Genomic DNA, 17,942 nt, shown 5'->3' on the forward strand with positions numbered 1-17,942 from the left:
GGCAGCGCCCGCGCGTCACCGCGGGGGGCGGCGCCGCGCGGACAATTAGCGGGCGCGCGCGGCTGCCGGCGCCGCGGTTTGTGTTCTTAATTACGGCTGATAGCGCCTTGCCGTAACACCGTTCCGGGCTCTGTAAAGCCTTTTGAGAGCCGGCTTCATAACACGTCCCTCCGAAAATTAATAGCGAGGTCTCGGATGTGTTTCATCTTCCTTTTTTGGCGGGTTTTTTTTAGCAGAGTGTGCTGGAAAGGACACTGCAGGTGTGCCCGCACCTGACAGGGAAACCGCTTCCATTGTCTTCTAAGCCTGTGGTTTACTTCTGTTTTTATTAACTTAGAGAAATGTTTTAAGCACTCCTTAACCCACAGGTTAATGTTCTGACTAAGCATTTTTCAGACCTGAACGGTGAAGTCTGCTGAAAGACGTTTGGAACGAACCGTCTGGTTTTTATTCATCTTCTCTAAAAGCTGGTTACCTGTCTTCCCTTTCTGCTCTTTGCCAGCCCTTGCTGTCTGTCACAGTATGTGAGCCCATTGTCTGGGGAAGCCCAGCAGAAGTGTTTGATGGGAAGACATAGGAAGATAATTATATGTTCTAGATTTGCAATTTTAGCTGAATACAAACCATACCATGGTTTCTGTCTGCATTTGTGCTTACCTAATCACAGGCCTTAATTTAGAATGCAAATGCTTTTAGCATGCTGTCATTCATCTCAGCTCTCTGAGAATAGGCAAGTTTGCTTATTCATGCTACAGTAGGTCTGTAAGTGGGATTTTTGAGTGTCAGGATGTTAAGTTGCCAGTCACTGCTTTTTGTTTCATTCTGAACCTTCAAAAATCCACACAATACCTGTAAGGTATGCTATCCTTTTCTCTTGGGAATAGAAATTATCATGAAGTGTTCTGTATACATACATATATATATATATATATATGTAATCTCTCATGCTACTTGCAGATATCCTTTAAAGGATGACAGTGAAGATAAAAGAAAGAATATCTTTCATGGGACACAAATAGTTTTATGTTTATTAATACATATACTAGTTGATCATCTTTATATAATGTTTCTTCCATGGTGGTACAACACATCAAAGGTGTCCTGTGGCCTCTGTCATATGCTTCGTGAAGTTTGTAGCCTCTATGAGCATGAAGACCCAAACATTTTAGATCATTGATATTAAAGGTATTTTCTGTACTTTAGAGACATGCATTATGCCTTCCTGTGCCAGTTCCTGCTTGTCATGCATGGAATTTGAGAAGAATGTGTTGTGGTGAATAAAAATGTATTTCTGAAATACAATTTATTGTTTTGAATATCCAGGATTTAATGTTGTGTAACAAGCCAAGGGAGTGGATGTGTCTTCTGTGCTAGGCCCTCTATTTGGATTTAGGGAAAGAACAGGCAAAAAAGTGATGGCTTAGAGAGCAGAATTTGATTTGGAACCCATAAGCTTTAGTAAATGTAGTGAAAATTACAGTATCTGAACCCTCCTGATAATGTTAGCAATAGGTAGGAATTGACTACCTGCAAAAAGCAACTATAAAATGTATATGTTCCTGGACAGTATGACTGGAAGCACAACTATATCAGACAGATAGGTGTAGCTATAATGTGAATAGACTAAACAGCTTGCAAAACTGAGACGGGAGTAAGCAATAAAGGTATTTTGTCTGAAACTGTTTCAGAGTTTGGATTACAGAGAAGCAAATTAAAAATACATTAAAGAGGTACAGTGGTTGGAGCAAGTGATGTCCTGGGTGAGGATAAAATTAGGCCTAAATTGGAGGAGTAGGATTTTTAAGCTACTTATCACATTACATACTATACATCATAAATTATGTATCAACAGTATGCAGCCTACTGCCATTGAGACTGAAAATTATTTTAAAAATATTTACTGCTGAGTTATGTAACCTGGCTTTCCTTTCCATTGCATTCTATCTGCATTTGTGATGACAAACCAAATAAAGATGGTATTCAATTTTAGCTTGCTTAATTGCATAAACAACTTCTGCATGTGCCTTTTAGCTTTACCATAAGGATAATAGAAGTGAAAAAAGAATGTCTGCCTTTAAAATGACAAAGATTTGAAATTAATCCACAAGTTAATCCCTTAACTTCAGAATCTGTGACTGTTCATCCTTTTCTATTAAATTTCAGCCTATTAAGATTGAAAAAATTTAGTTTGCTTATCAAGGCAGTGGATAAAAGAAAAAAATCCTCTCTCCATTCCTTTTTAATTCCCCCATATTTACTTGACTATTACTGCTCTACATACTTAAATGAAAAACAATGCAAACGCATGGTTATGCATATTACGCTTTGCCTCTTATTAATTTCATTAACTCTTTATTCAAAAACTTCGTAGTATCATCATTTATCACCATTAACATGATTTATCATTAGTGCTGTGTAACAGGGGATGTCATGCAGGTTGGCCAGTTTGACGGCCGTCCACAAGAAGAGCTGGAAGGAGAATCTGGGGAACCAGCAGCCCGTCAACTTGACCTGGGTGCTGGGGAAGGTCATGGAACAGATCATCTTGAGTGCCATCATGTGGCACTTGCAGGACAAACAGAGTGTCAGGCCCAGCCAACATAGATGTGGAAAGGCAGGTTCTGCTTGATTGACCTGATTGCCTTATATGACCAGGTGACCTGCCAAGTGGATGAGGAAAAGGCTGTGGATGTAGCCTACCTGGGCTACAAGAAAGCATTTCCCACTGCAATACTGTTTCCCACAGCATTCTCTAGGAAAAGCTGGCAGCCCACGGAGTGGACAGGTGCACCCTTTGCTGGGTTAAAAACCAGGATGGCTGGAGCCCAGAGAGTGGCTGTGAATGGAGTTACATCCAGCTGGTGACAGTCATGAGTGACATTTCCCTGAGTTCAGGATTGGGACTGGCCCTGTTCAGTTTATTTATTGATGATCTGAATGAGGGTGTTGTTACCCTCAGTAAATTCACAGATCACACCAAGCTGTGTGGAAATGTTGATCTGCTGGAGGGCAGGAAGGCTCTGCAGAGGGATCTGGGCAGGCTGGATCATGGCTGAGGCCAATGGTGTGAGGTTCAACAAGGCCAGTGCTGGGTCCTGCCCTTGGGTCACAACAACCCCAGGCAGTGCCACAGGCTGGCACAGAGTGGTTGGAGAGGACCTGGGGGTGCTGGTGACAGTGACTGACCATGAGCCAGGGTGTGCCCAGGTGGCATCGTGGGCTGGATCAGCAATAGTGTGGCCAGCAGGAGCAGGGCAGGGATTGTCCCCCTGTGCTGGGCACTGCTGAGGCCACACCTCGAGTGCTGTGTCCAGTTCTGGGCCCTCCCTGCAAGAAAGACCCTGAGGGGCTGGAGTGAGTGCAGAGAAGGGAACGGAGCTGGGGCAGGGTCTGGAGCACCAGTGCTGTGAGGAGCAGCTGAGGGAGCTGGGGGTGTTTATCCCAGAGAAAAGGGTGACATTATCACTCTCCACAGGTAACCTTATCACTCTTCACAACTGCCTGGAAGGAGATTGCAGCCAGCTGGGGGTCAGCCTCTTTTCCCAGGAAACACCTGGCAGGATAAGAGGACATGGCCTTAGGGGGTTCAGCTGGGACATCAGGAAGAATGTCTGCACTGAACCGTGTTGTTAAGCTTCAGAATGGGCTTCCCAGGGAGATGGTGAAGTCACCATCCCTGAAGTGCTCAATAAATGACTGGATATGTCAATTAGTTCTATGGTCTACTTGAAGGTGGTCAGTTTAAGGTTGGAGTCCATGACCTTCAAGGTCTTTTCCAAGTCAAATGATTTTGTGATAAGTAAATCCCTGAATAATGCAATTGTTAATAAATTTCAATGTTCTGTTTTTACCAACATTCTAAAATAATGGAGCCACTTTTTAAATTTTTTCCTCTTATGGAATGCTACATGTTTTTCAGCCAGCCAAAATGGTTTGGCTTTCCATTATTATGCAAGTTATTCCAGTTTATAAAAGTAGAATGTGTAACTGTAAAGAAAACTGATGGAAAATGAAGATATTATGCTAATTCCTGAAATCAACTTTTCGTTGTGTTCTTAGGATATGATGAGTCACCTCAGCTCATGAAGTTGTTATGGGGAACTGAATCTGACCAGTGCTATGCCCTTCTCATGGCATAACTCTTCACTTCTAACCAAAATATTTCATGCAGTATTTATTCATGTGCTTTTTCTAGAAGAAATTTATTATTTATATTTTATAGTGGGGAAAGATAAAAGGCTTCTTTCCTGACTGCATTTCAATATAGTATTTAATTAGCTTTCATATAGCTTATACTTAACATAAAAACACCAGAGGAACATCTCAGTTTATCCTTTGGAAATCTGGATTTAAATGTGACTTTAAGAAATAAGTTAATGGTTTCTTAAACTTAGAAGCAATCTTTTTAAGCATGAAGAATTCTGGTCTCTGAATAGTAGATTTTGACAGTACTGCTAAATATGAAAGGTCACCTAAATCCCTGTTTTCTTACGCTCAATGGCAGGTGTAAATTTTCTCTGGGCATAGTTGAAGCCTGTTTCTCAAGTTGGTATGAATGTAGTGAGATGTAGTAGGATTGAAACAAAGAGTTTAATTTTACGATATCTTAAGCCTTTTCCTTTGTATTTATAAAACCTTATCTGCGCAGTAGCATCTAACCAGCATTCAGCATGCTCAATATCAGATAAGAGATGAAATAATTTCTGCACTTTGGAAGCAGGGCAAGGGTTCATCTGGGTTTTTTTAGCAGTTATTTTACTCACTGTAATATTTGCATGTGAAAAGTTGAAAGTACTCCAGATACCATACTCAGCTAAGCCTTCCATCATTCCAGTGGGTGGGTTAGGTATGTATCTGTAGATGTACATGTAAATTACACCCCTTACCACAGAAGTGCTCTATAGTTTTCCGTATAATAGTTATGGCACTTTTGCAGGAAAAAAATCTGTTCAGGTGAGATAATTTAACCATGTGAGCTAATATTAACTCTAATTTCTCAATTTGGATGTCCTAGATATATGAGTATGCTGTTGGGATTCTAATCTATTTTTCCAGAATAATGAGATCACATAACCTGCGTATTCAGATTACTATTATATTAATATTACCACAACTGGCTCAAACTAAGGGTTTTTATATTTGAAATGTGGATCTTGCCAAGTCCTGTCTACTGGTCTTTTGTCCTCAGCATATAATCTGCAAATGAAGCTGTTGTTGTCTATCTCTATCCTTTTGATGTACTGCTGGTTTTGTCGATTTGGTTTGAAAACACTTAGACGCACTGTGTCTCATTATAAGTAGGAAACATATTTTAACCCATCATTTTCAGGATAAATGAAAGTAATTTTTTGAAGCATCCTGTAAACTTGCAGAACGTCTTGCTATCACTTAATATAATCCCGATTTATATCTTCTTGGAAAATCAGAGTACAATAGTAGAAAATAAATTGAATAAGCTCATAAAACACCTGTTGAGTGTTCATGCAGTTCTACAGTCTTTTCACTCAGCTGCTTACATAGAGGTGCCTTCCCTTTGGGAACAGTTAATCCATACTGCAATTTCACACAGCAAAACTACCCTGCACCACTACCTACTAGGTGCAATTTAATAAAACTTCAAACCCATTTAAATTACTGTTACATTAAGTACAGCTAATTACATATTTTTTATTTATGCGGTTTCATTTATAAAGTCTTTTGTAAGTAGGTTAGTGGGTGCTTATATTGGTTCTAAACATTGTGGCCTGAGTTTAGTGGATGTGGTCTTTATTCACAGAGGAGTTCGTTTGAGGAATTTGGCTACTACTGGAAAAAAAAAATTGTAGTGTTAAATAAAATGGTAAATTAGCAGGTTTACTTGAAATCCATGCATTAGGCATTCATAGACAGCCAAAGAATTGTCCAGGTCTGTAAGGGAAGATTGACTATTTTGTTTTATATTTTTCCACACAGTGTTTGTAGGCAGGGAGAAGAGTAGAGAGAGGGAGAGAGAACAAAAGATATTGAAAGCTGACAAAAAATTAAGAAGGTTGGTAAAAAATTATAATTTGAAGCTTCTTGTACTTTCATCTCATCAAAATAGAATTAGTTAGCTTTCAGGGACACACTATACTAAATGGCAGATTTTGTTCTAATATTAATTCAGTATTGCCTGCTGAAACCTAAACTAAGTACATGATGCTAGATACTTTTTGTGACTCACTTAACTCTTTGATCATAGCAGAATGATTTAAGATAATTGTTATTTTAACCATTACAAAATACAAGAATATTTCCAGTAAAAGCTACTTGTCAGTAGATGCTAATAAACAGAATAATTTTCCCTCTGTGACTCACTCCATGAAATTAGCAAAAATGGAGGGCACGAAATAAAAGGCTTCAAAGGAGTGGATAAAATCAAGCACAGCATCTGAAAAAGGAATGAATAAATTTTCTTAAGAAACTATTTTTAAGTGTCTGATCGATTTATACTCTGAAGAATATAAAAGTATTAAAGAAAGGGCATTTATTTATCTAATTTTACAACTAGCTAAATTGATATTCCTAGATTACCTTGAGAATTTATTATTCCTTTTAAAAATCTGTAGTGAAAAATGGTTTGAAAATTTGTATTTTGCCTTATTTAGGCAGAAGCTCTTCTGCTATTGTGAACTGAATAAAACGATTCCCTGAATATTAAAGATATTCAACCTCTGGAAAGCTATAGTGAAATTGAGTATACCCAAGTCTCATATTCAGTTATGTGAAGGAATCTGTTTATTTTAGTTCTATTTGACTTAGTTAATCTCTCAAAAAGATGATCTCTAGTCTACTTGTATCACAAATTTTAATTTTACTGAATGACTTTACTCAGTAACATTACAAAAAATGTGGAAGATTTAATTTTCTTTCTAAAGTGGCATGGCTTCATATTTTAAATTGTCTGCAGCAATCAGTTTAGATTGTTTTATTTCATATTGTCTCCTTTTAATTGGTTTACTTTGGTATGACAGATGATGGCTTATTCCCTTCATGAAAACAGATAATTCTTAAAGAGGTGAAAAGAGATGACTTTAATTCTTTTCATCTGCAATGAAATCTAGCTCCTTATGTAATGAGTTTTCTATAACATTTGCAAAATTCTTAGCTTTAGCCACTACCAAATGTTTGATCTGACATGTGGATACATTTTTTATCTCAGTAGCTGAGGTTTAAATCATATGAATTATCACATAGATGTAACTCTTATAGAACATTTGTGTGTCCATTGCAATATGCTAGCCTTGGCAAAACAGTTATTTGGTGAAATTCTAAGGTCAGCTTTATGCGTATTTGAATAAAAACATGATCTTCAGAACAATTTAAGAAAAAAAAAAAGAAATTCCATGTTGTGTCACAACACTTTATATTCCATTCCTTTCATGGGTCTTATTCACATTATTAATGGATTTATTTTTCTCTACAAATTTATTCGAACAGATTTTAAAAGTCACATTCTTAAACCATCAGTTTTTTAAGAGCAATTTATTTTCTGTTGATGTCAGTATTCTCTCTGTTACTCACAAACAAGAAAAAGTTTTCGGTTTAACTTCCTTTAAACTGGAAAAAAAAAAGTACAGCTAATTTTTTATATATCATGGAGATTCAGAACAAGACAAGTCCTTCATAGTGAAATAGCCTTTCTGGTAGTGGTAGCAGCATCAAGCTTGGAGATCCCCATGGTATATGCACATGGATACTAGGAAAAAAAGTTGTAAAAGTTGATTTTATTTGCCTTTGTATCTGTGACAGCCTGCCCCTCTGCAGTATCCAACTATATAGGCAAATAATGCTTTCAGGGAACAAGGAATGCCCTCAAGGAAGTGACCCAATTTTAGTTATCAAATCTTTTAGTCATCGATTGCAGTGCAATTTTCATTAAGTGTACAAATAAATACTTGAGATATATTAAAAATAGTAAGTTCACTGTGTTTTTGACTGCTATTTTAAGAGATTTAGTTTGGTGGATTTGGATTCAGTAGCTATTTTTTTTATTTTTACTGAATATTGACCAGTAAAAAATTATCTTGATATAAAAAATCGTAGAATCACAGAATGGTTTGTGTTGGAATGACTTTGAGGATTCATCTAACTCCAACCTTCATGCCATGGGCAGGAACTTTGGCCAGGTTACTCAGAGCTTGATCCAGTTTTGTCTTGAAATCCTCTGGGGCAGGGGAGTCCACAGTCTCTGTTCTAGTGCCTCACCACTCCCACAGTAGGAAATTTCTTCCTAATACCTAACCTAAACGTCTATCAGTTTAAAGCTATTCTTCCTTGTCTGTGTCCTTGTAAAAAGTCACTCTCTGGCTTTCCTGTAGGTCCCGTTCAGTTACTGGAAGGTGCTGAAAGATCTCCCCAGAGCTTTCTTTTCTCCAGGGTGGACAGCTCCAACCCTCTCAGCCTTTCATCACAGGAGGGATGTTCTATCCATCTAATAATTTTTGTGGCCGTTCTCTAGATCCACTCTAACATGTTCCATGTCCTGATGTGCAGAACTCCAAAACTGGATGCAGCCCTGCAGGTGGGGTCTCAGCAGAGCAGAGGGGCAGAATCCCCTCCCTGCCCTGCTGCCCACACTGCTCTGGATGCAGCCCAGCACACGTTTGGCTCTCTGGGCTGGGAGTGCCCATGGCTGGGTCACAGTGAGCTTTTTGTTCATAAATATCCTGAAGTCTCTTTTCTCGAAGTGGCTCTCACTCCATTCTCTAGGTCTAAGATTTTATGTGTCTTAGGCCATTTTTGAAATTTTGTTTTCAAGGTCTGTGAATTTAAGAATGTCATCTTCCACTGTTACTTCTTGGGATAATTTGTCTTTAACAGAATAAGAGCAATAATCTAAAAAGGAGTGATGCATGTCATCCACATCCACTCTCAGAAATTCAGAGAGAGGAACAAGTATCATGTCACATTCAGTACCTAGATAAATTCAGAAATGTATGGAAATCAATGCTCAGCTAAACTAAAATGTACATATTCAGGACTAAAAATGCAATTATAATAGGTTGTATTTAGTGAAATAACCAGGAACAAATCATACCGTCCTTCTCTAGCAGGTTTATTTACTAAAATAGAGTCAGTGTGAGAAGTAAATATATTAAGCTTTACATCTGATTGCATCCATTCATCACCTTATTTATATCTAGGCATTTAAATAACTTAGTCTTCCACTTCAGATAATTTATTTAATCCTTAAACTCAGAGAGAGGTATTTTATCCAATGCTTTTCAACTAATGGGGGACCCGAAAATTCCCAGCAACTGTCTTGAAGTCTGTCACTGGTTCTTTTCCCTGCCCATTATAAAGTATCATTTCATGCAATAGGTCTCATGGCATAACTGTTCTAACAAACATAGCCTCTAACTGCTTTTTGACTTCTGTGTTTTGACTTTCTTCAATATTTTGATTTGGAAGCAGTGGGTCTGAATCTTTAATTCCAAATTAGCCACACAATTTCATTTGCTATATTTGACTTCTGTGTGTATTCTACTGTATGACAGTTTTTTCGTCTGGCATCCATCATGTCATCGTTTTAGTGTCTTCTTGTTTTCAAATGAATCCAACACAGAAGGTGAAATAAAAATTGTCAATTTCTCCATAAGCTACTTAGAGTTTTGAGCTGAAAAAATTAACACCTGGGACAAAATGGGGAGATGAATTCCTTGAATGTTAGGATAGTATAATACAGAAAAGCATATTTTCATGTACAAGCTGAGACATACCCAATCCTACATCCACTTAATTTTTGACATAACTTCAGCCCTTCCACATATCCTACTTACTGGTTGTCTCAAATGCTAAGAGAGTGTAGTTTTTTTGTCTTTAACATCGAAATCTTGGAGATTTCGGGAAGGTTACAAATCAACATCTTTCTTTGTTACTGTTTGGACTTTTCACCTTAAATGTCTTGGGAATGCTCTTCAGGGTAAAAGTACAGCAGATGTTGTGCAGTTCCCCCACAGAATTTTTCATCTTTTTGAGTAACTGGAATATCTGTAGAAGAGTAACCTGTCCTGTGAAGGTATAATCGTAGAAATTGCCCAGACAAGGAAAATACTGCTGTGTTTTTGGTTTTGTATTCCCCTTTCTAATTCAACTGTATTTTGAATATCCAGCCCACAAATACTGAAATTACCCTTTCCAACATTTGGGGGGTTAAGTTTGGCATATTTCACATTATATCTAGATAAAAATAGAGTTAAGGTACTATGTTGGTTATATGTATAATAAGTATTTTCAAATTTTAAATGCTGTTATGCTAAGTCATTGAAGCACACATTGGTGAGCTATATAATATACAGTATCTTTAGGAAGAGTGCAATCTCTATACACTGTATAATCCTCAAAGCCTAATCATATTTCTTTCTTTAGGATTTCATTTTGCAAGGAGATGTGGCTTGTGGTGAGCTAACTGCCACTGGGAATGCCACAGTCACAAAAAGGTATGCATGCTGAGTTGCAGCTGAGCTAATATCTACCTATTTATGGCAACCAAGCAGGAATCAGAGATTAAGTCATAATAAGGTAGGAATTGTATGAGATAGAGGCTCGCTTGTTTGTTCCATGAAGTAGAAGAGGGATTTTAGAGAAGATGATTTAGACCATTGCTTATCCCCTGCAAAGTGACTGTGAATAAAAGTTTTAAGAGGTTTTTTGCATGATGAACATTTTTGAACCATGGCTGCATGCAATCCTACTAGGAGATCAGTTGCTCAGGCTGTTGTTTCATTTATTACGCAATATATTAAAAAAAATAATTCTGAGAGGCAAAATGAAAGTACTTCCTGGAACAGAATACCATATAATGTATCAGAATCTGTCTTTAGAACTTGTATATAGGAAATAGCTGATCACACAGATAGTGGCATCTGTATTAAGAGTAAAAAAATAAATCACTGGTGAAAACTAACGCGCTTGCAAATTTTCAGTCTTTCTCTTTGCAGCTTTCATTAAAATGTTTAATTTTTGCCATACCCCTGATGTGAAGAAAAAAAAAAAAAGGGCAAAAAAGCATATCTCCTTATCAAGTACTTTTAATAAAGATTTTGATACTTGGAAAATATAAAATACACAAGCATACTTGTGACTGTGAGTTTAAGTTCACTGCTTTCCTGAAATGCCATATATTTCCCATATATTCATAGGTGTTTTACTGGATTTTAATCAAATGAACAGATACAGAGTGCTAGGCAGGAAGAAATGCTTTGAAACTCTCATATATCTATATCATCTATATCTATGTCTATCTGTGTCTATCTATCTATATCTATGTCTATGTATCTATATATCTATATCTATCTATATAATCTATATCTATATCTATATCTATATCTATATCTATCTAATCTATCTATATCTATCTAAGTATTTATATATGGGTTTTTTTCCTGGTTTCTTAAAGAAATGAGACCTACATGATCTATTTCTTCCCTTTTATAGCTTTGGAACCTGTCGTCTGATTTCAACCAAACCTTAGATGACAGAATTTTAAAACTTAAGGTCTTTTATAAAACAGCCCTGGTTAGATAATGCTTTCAGTTTGTGCTAACCCTATGGAAATGGCTTCTGAGTCCTGGCAGTGGCCAGGCAAAGCCTTTGTAGAGCTATTTGTCAACTCAGTGCTTCCTGCCTCCTGTACCTTCAAACTGAGCTCATGCTGATGTGTTACTGGAGACAGAAATGCCTAAGTTTCATGTTCTCCATGGAGCAGCTTACTCTTGCAGTTCAGGTGTATTGTGACAATGATGCCATTGAAATCTGTTATTACACATGGGTGAGAAATAGTACAGCACAAGCATTATCCGTGTAGACATGTTAAGGACAGAAATACAGACAGAATGGAGTCTTCAGTAATGATTAGTCCACATCTCTCATAGCCACAGATGTTAATCTCTTAGCATCATAATCTGAATACTTTCAAGATCCCTCATATAAATCTTAAGTGCTTTAGATGCCTCTGAACTCTTGAAGAGTAATGTCCTTACAGAACGGCAGGCTAGTCTAGTTGTGTTATCCTTCTGCATTATCAATAGTGTAGGTAAGAGATAGCATCGGGAAAGCACCAGAACGTCTCCGAACAGCAATGTAATATTTTCCTTATCAAAAATGTGCTCAATATTTTAACTGTCAGTGGCAGAAAATACAGAATGAAATAGTTAGAAGCATTCCTAAATTTCGTAAAAACTTACTCTACTTTTCTAGCTATTCTCCAGTGCTTGAAGTGCTCTAAAAATGCTGAGTACTCAAGATGCCTCAGTTTTAGGTTTCAGGAATGTAAGTTGAGGACATCAATACATTTGGAATGAGATTTGCTGTAGCAGCAGTGAGTGCTACAGGCTTTAAGATGTATCATCTTTCTGATATCAAAACAGGTTTTGGCATCCTGGATAAGTTTTTTACTATCATTAATGTTTGTTAGGACATACTTTGAATAAAGCTTGCAAATGTGCTTATATGTCTTAAAAAAGTAAGGATGGCCCTATTTTTTTGGTGTTCTGAGTCTCTTGGGGGATCACATAGAATCAAATAATGGTGTGGGTTGTAGGGGACCTTTAAAGGTCAGCTAGTCCAACCCTCTCCATGATAAGCAGGAACATCTTCAACTAGATCAGGTTACTCAGAGCCCCTTTCCAGCTTGACCTTGAATGTTTCCAGGAAAAGGACATCCACCACCTCCCTAGGTAACTTGTTCCAATATTTCACTACCCTCATTACAAAAAAATTCTCCCTTAGTTCTAGACTGAGTCTACCTTCTTTCAGCTTAAAACCATTACCCCTAGTCCTATAACCCTGTTAAGAGCTCTGTCCCCATCTTTCTTATAAGCCCCCTCTCAGTACTGAAAAACCATGATAATGTCACTCTGGAGACTTCTCCATGATGAACAACCCCAATTCTTTTAGTCTTTAATTGTAGTTAAGCTGTTCTACCCCTCTGATTGTCTTCATGGCCCTATTCTGAACTCACTCCAGGAGGTTAATGTCTTTCTGATACATGCTGGGTACTCCAGAGCTGGACACTCTGCTCCAGGTGGGATCTCACCAGAGCAGAGCAGAGCAGAGCAGGGCAGAGCAGAGCAGAGCAGAGCAGGGCAGAGCAGAGCAGAGCAGGGCAGAGCAGAGGGGCAGAATCCCCTCCCTGCCCTGCTGCCCACACTGCTCTGGATGCAGCCCAGCACGTTTGGCTCTCTGGGCTGGGAGTGCCCATGGCTGGGTCATGTCCAGCCTCTCACCCACAGCACCCCCAAGTCCTTCTGGGCAGGGCTGCTCTCAATCCCTTTATCCTCCAGCCTTTGTTGATGTTGACTATTGTCATAACCCAGATGCAGGACTTTACACCTGGCCTTGTTCAACTTCTTAAAATTCACATGAATTTGCTTCTTTATATTGTTCAGGTCTCTCCAGCTGGTTTTCAATCCTTCAGGCCTGTCAATGGCCCCACTTATCTTCAAATCATCTACAGACTTGATCCTACTATGTACTTGATGAAGATAGTAATCCGTCCTGGTCCCAGTATAGATCCCTGTGGGACACATCACTGATCTCCATCCAGACATTGAGCTGGTTACCACTACTCTCTGAATGCAACCATGCAGCCAATTTCCACTAAATAATCTATCCATCAAATCATCTTGCTCCAATTTGGAAAGAAGAATGTTGTGGGGAGCCATGTCAAAGACTTTACAGAAGTCTAGGATGTCCATAGCCCTTCCTTAGTTTACTGATGTAGTCATTTCATCATAAAAGGCCACCAGGTTGTCCAGACAGGTTGCCCTTGGTGGGCAGCCAACCATGCTGGCTGTCTTGAATCACCTCCAGGTCCTCTGAGAACATTAGCACAGTTTCTAGGAGGATTGCTCCATGATCTTCCCAGGAACAGAGGTGAAGCTAACAGGTCAGTAGTTTCTAGAGTCCTCTTTTCACCCTTTTTAAAAATCGATGCAAGGTTTTCCTTTTTCCAATCACTAGGGACTTCACCTGACTACATGACATTTAGGTAGCTACAGTCAAAGATTTTCAAGCGAGACTTTCCATTATGAATCCCTGCAGTTTCCTTATCAGGAGAAAATAATAAATGATACCGTTGGATTCTTTTTCTTTGCATTAGAAGCAGGACAGGGAAATAAAAGAATGGTGTGCAAATATGTTCAGTGATATATATTGTTATTGCACATAGGTTTTCAACTACTGAACATGAGAATTCCTCATGCACTGTGAAGTAGAATGGCACATATTGCATAATTTTTGTATTCTAAATATATATCTGCAATGATAGGAGATGGCAGAGTCTAAGAGAATTCTTGTTAAGCAAAAAACAACTTGGTTTTTAGAAAAGCAACACTTGATAGAAATGTGCTTGAGATGGTAAAAGAAGTGTCTTGCCTGTGGGTCCTCTATTGTTGCAGAGTTTTAAGGGCAAGTTTAACCAACATGGCTAGGCAGATTTAGCTACAGATCATTGGATTTTTTAATATTTCTCTGTTAGAGCTGTGTTGGCAAAATAGAAGAAATCAATGGGGTTTAATTGGCTTCTGGAACAGACTTTCAGTAGTATATTGGAGAAAGGCATGACAAAATTGACTGTTGCATGTTAAAAATAGCTGTGAAGAGGTTTGTACAATGTGGAGCCTGTGACAGCAGGGCAGCTAGAAAATCCATTTTGGTGAATGAATTCATTTAAGTACTTTTTTCTTTTGGTGGTTGGTTGGTTGGTTGGTTGGTTGGTTGGGGATTTTTTTGCATTTGCTTTCTTTGTTTGTTTGCATTTTTTTCCCTGCCATTTTGAGGATTAAATTTTTTGAATAACAGGGATCTAGTAACATTGCTTTAGTGATGCAACTGCTCATATAAGTAAGTATAATTGATATGTAAAATGTGTAGACTTATTATTTAAGTATATTTTAGATTATACTTGATATGCATTTGAGTTCTCATTGTATTTTAACTAATAATGTATATTTTTAAAAATAAGGTATGAATTATTTACCTTTTCAAAAATGAATTAATACAGGCTAGTGATCAGCTACTTTTAAAGTTACGAAAACAAGGAAAAAATGATGAAACTGTGAACAAAATATATTCTTAGTGTAATAATAGATCTATGAAGAACGCTCAAAAAGTCATTTAAACATTTGAAAGCAGGATTTATAGCAGTAGAAAACTTTTTCACCAAGGCATTCTTTGAAAACCATTCTTTGGTTCCCATCAATACCAAGAGAACTTTCGGCTTAAATTGCATTAGTAATTTCAATGTGTAAAAGGGTAGTTCATTGGATAAAGGTGGTTCTGCACTGGAGCAGTCTGCCATGCTCTGATGAGCATTTATGGTTCTAATGGTATCCTTGTCCACCAAAAATAACAGCAAGAATACAGAGTTCGTTTTCTCACATTCCACAGACTTGTAGAATGCCCTGAGTACTAGCCCACATAGTAATCTTAACAGATCTTTATTGCAGTTCTTTTTGCTGAGACATTTTACGTTTTACACAGAATGCTCCTGTAGTGGTTCTGTATCAAGGTGAATAGGGCAATCAGCAAACAGCAGAAGCAATTATGTGTAGATTCTATTGTCTCATGGCACAGCTGTTTAATAAATTATGATGCCCCTAGCAGCAGCTTCTTATCTCAATAGGTTTTTCATCTCAGTGTGAAAAACAGATTAAAAATAATTTATGAATAATCCAAATTGATTTTAAGGGTTTTTTTTTAATGAGATAACCAAATAAAAAATCTATTTACTTCAGCAGTATTATTTGCAAACTTCTTTTCCCTTTTCCTTGTTAGATTATTTTATAATCCTTTAAGACTTAAGGCTCACACCTTATTTGGATCAAAAAAACTAACATGACTGAGCACAACTGCTTTCTATAATTGAACATAACTTTGATGATAGCTTTCAATTTCACTATGCTGTATAATTCAAGTATTTTCAACCTGATCCAGTATGAAATATCTCTTTAAAATAGTCTCAAGATACTAATCTATTAAATAAAAAGTAAACACTGTACTTATTATCCATGCATCACAAATCTAATAATTCTATTATTTCTGCTGAAGATTTTCTATGTGTATTCCATGCCTAGAAAAAATGCATACTTTTCTGTAATTTCTGAATTCTAATGTTTTCTAGTAAACTAAGTAACCTAAAGTAATATATTAGGGGTTTTTTGCTAACATGCTAAACTGCTAATAAGAACTTGTATATCTTTTACTGACAGTCCAATTTTCTCTTACATTATTCATGAATTATTTGGGTGAAATTTTATATCACTTTAGTTCCTTTGTGCATATCCTATTGTAATGTAATATCTGAAATAGAGTGACAACCATACTATGTTTTTTCTGTCTCATCCAATTTTGGAAATAGTTTCTATTTTGATTTAGCTTGAGTATTTGGCAATATGTTACATTGTTTTTGCTTTTCAACACTAGACAGAAAGGATAGATGATTTAAAAGATGATTTTTATAAGGTGTTTGTTCAACAGCTTCCAGATAACATTTCAAGCATGTAATTTGAGTCATAATTAAGAATGCGTTATTTTTTATTTGTTCAATAATGCTTAGTACATTTGATGCTTATTTGCATTACATTTCACGTTTCAATATTGTTTGCAGTATTTTTATGATCATATTTTGAGTTACTTTTAGTTCCTATTAAATACATACATCTTTTCTTCATAAGACAACATAAGTACCTCTGATGTGTTTTTTCTACGTAGTTCTTGCTGCACATCTTGCGTTATAGAACACTGATACCAATAACATACAGGATAGAAAACATGACTGCTGCTAGAACCTAGTACAGCATGTTCTCTCCTTAATTTTTTAAGGGTAGTAGATCCTTGAGAAAACACTTTCTGGAAAATTGCAAACTAGCAAGCATCTCACCTTATTTTCTTGGTGTGGTTTTTTTTCCCCCACTCAATCAAGATGAAATACCTTCAGCAGAAGTTTCAGAATACTTACTGCATGATTTTTTTTCCTCACATACCCTACTTTTGTGTGTAGACTGTGACTATAAATATCAGAAAGTTTCTAGTGAATTGTATTCTCATTGGTGAGCTTTTAGTACCCAGTAGGGCTTTTTAGCTCTGTATGTGATTAATAGGTCAGTTCTGAGTTCTCAGAGTACTATTTCAGTGCCTCATAATCCACCTCTGCTGTAGCTAATTTCATTGACACGTCAGCAGCTATTATTTTCACCAATGTTATTGGTATCACTCTTAAGGACCCACGTGACTGCTCTTCTCCTTTTTCTCTAGTCCTAATGATATCTTTCACTTTGCAACACATCAGACACCTGTTTTAATGTAATTGGACTTCAACTGTGCCATCATTAAGCCCTTTTATTTTGACATTCGCATCTTACTAAAAAAAGGATCATGTGCAGATTTCTGGACTAAGTTTTTTGGTAAAAAAGGACCTGTGTTCTCATCACAGTCAGGAAGGAAAAAACGAAACTTCAAGCCAAAGTACTGTCATATTACTGATAATATCAATTACACAATAATCTTATGGATCTGCTAACAGGATAAAATGTACATTGCTACAAGGAATGTACGGAGAAGTAAAATCTTCCATAGTAAATGTTCTTTTGCTTTCTGGTAGTCATGAACCTAGTCTGACTGAATAATAAATAGAACTCTAATTTGAAGTGGCTAAAAGATAATTGTTACAATGCAAATCCAAAAACTCAAGGTAAATTTAGGGGAAAGCTTGATTAGGTTATGAAAAGAATCAGGTGAGATAGTGATGTTCTAGATATTCTTTAAAAGCAGAGAATGTGGGTAATTTGAAAATTGTGCCAGTGGTAAATAATTTTCAGAAGCACTACAACGTAGTTGCTGTCTCTGATAGATTTCTGTTCAGAAAAATGTTTTCAAAAGGTATATGAGAAATTGCCATGAGTGTAGGAGCAAAATACTCT

The 17,942-nt window shown here is 37.1% G+C and overlaps 1 protein-coding gene across 2 annotated transcripts in view; it reads left to right on the top strand.

Moving 5' to 3' along the window:
- PDE4D (phosphodiesterase 4D) overlaps positions 1-17,942 on the top strand; it is a 354,587-nt gene that overhangs the window by 105,330 nt on the left and 231,315 nt on the right. The gene's annotated exons all lie outside the window — the stretch shown is intronic.

Source organism: Sturnus vulgaris, chromosome Z (genome assembly GCF_052056855.1).
Source record: "Sturnus vulgaris isolate bStuVul1 chromosome Z, bStuVul1.hap1, whole genome shotgun sequence".
NCBI classification, from domain to species: Eukaryota; Metazoa; Chordata; class Aves; order Passeriformes; family Sturnidae; genus Sturnus; species Sturnus vulgaris.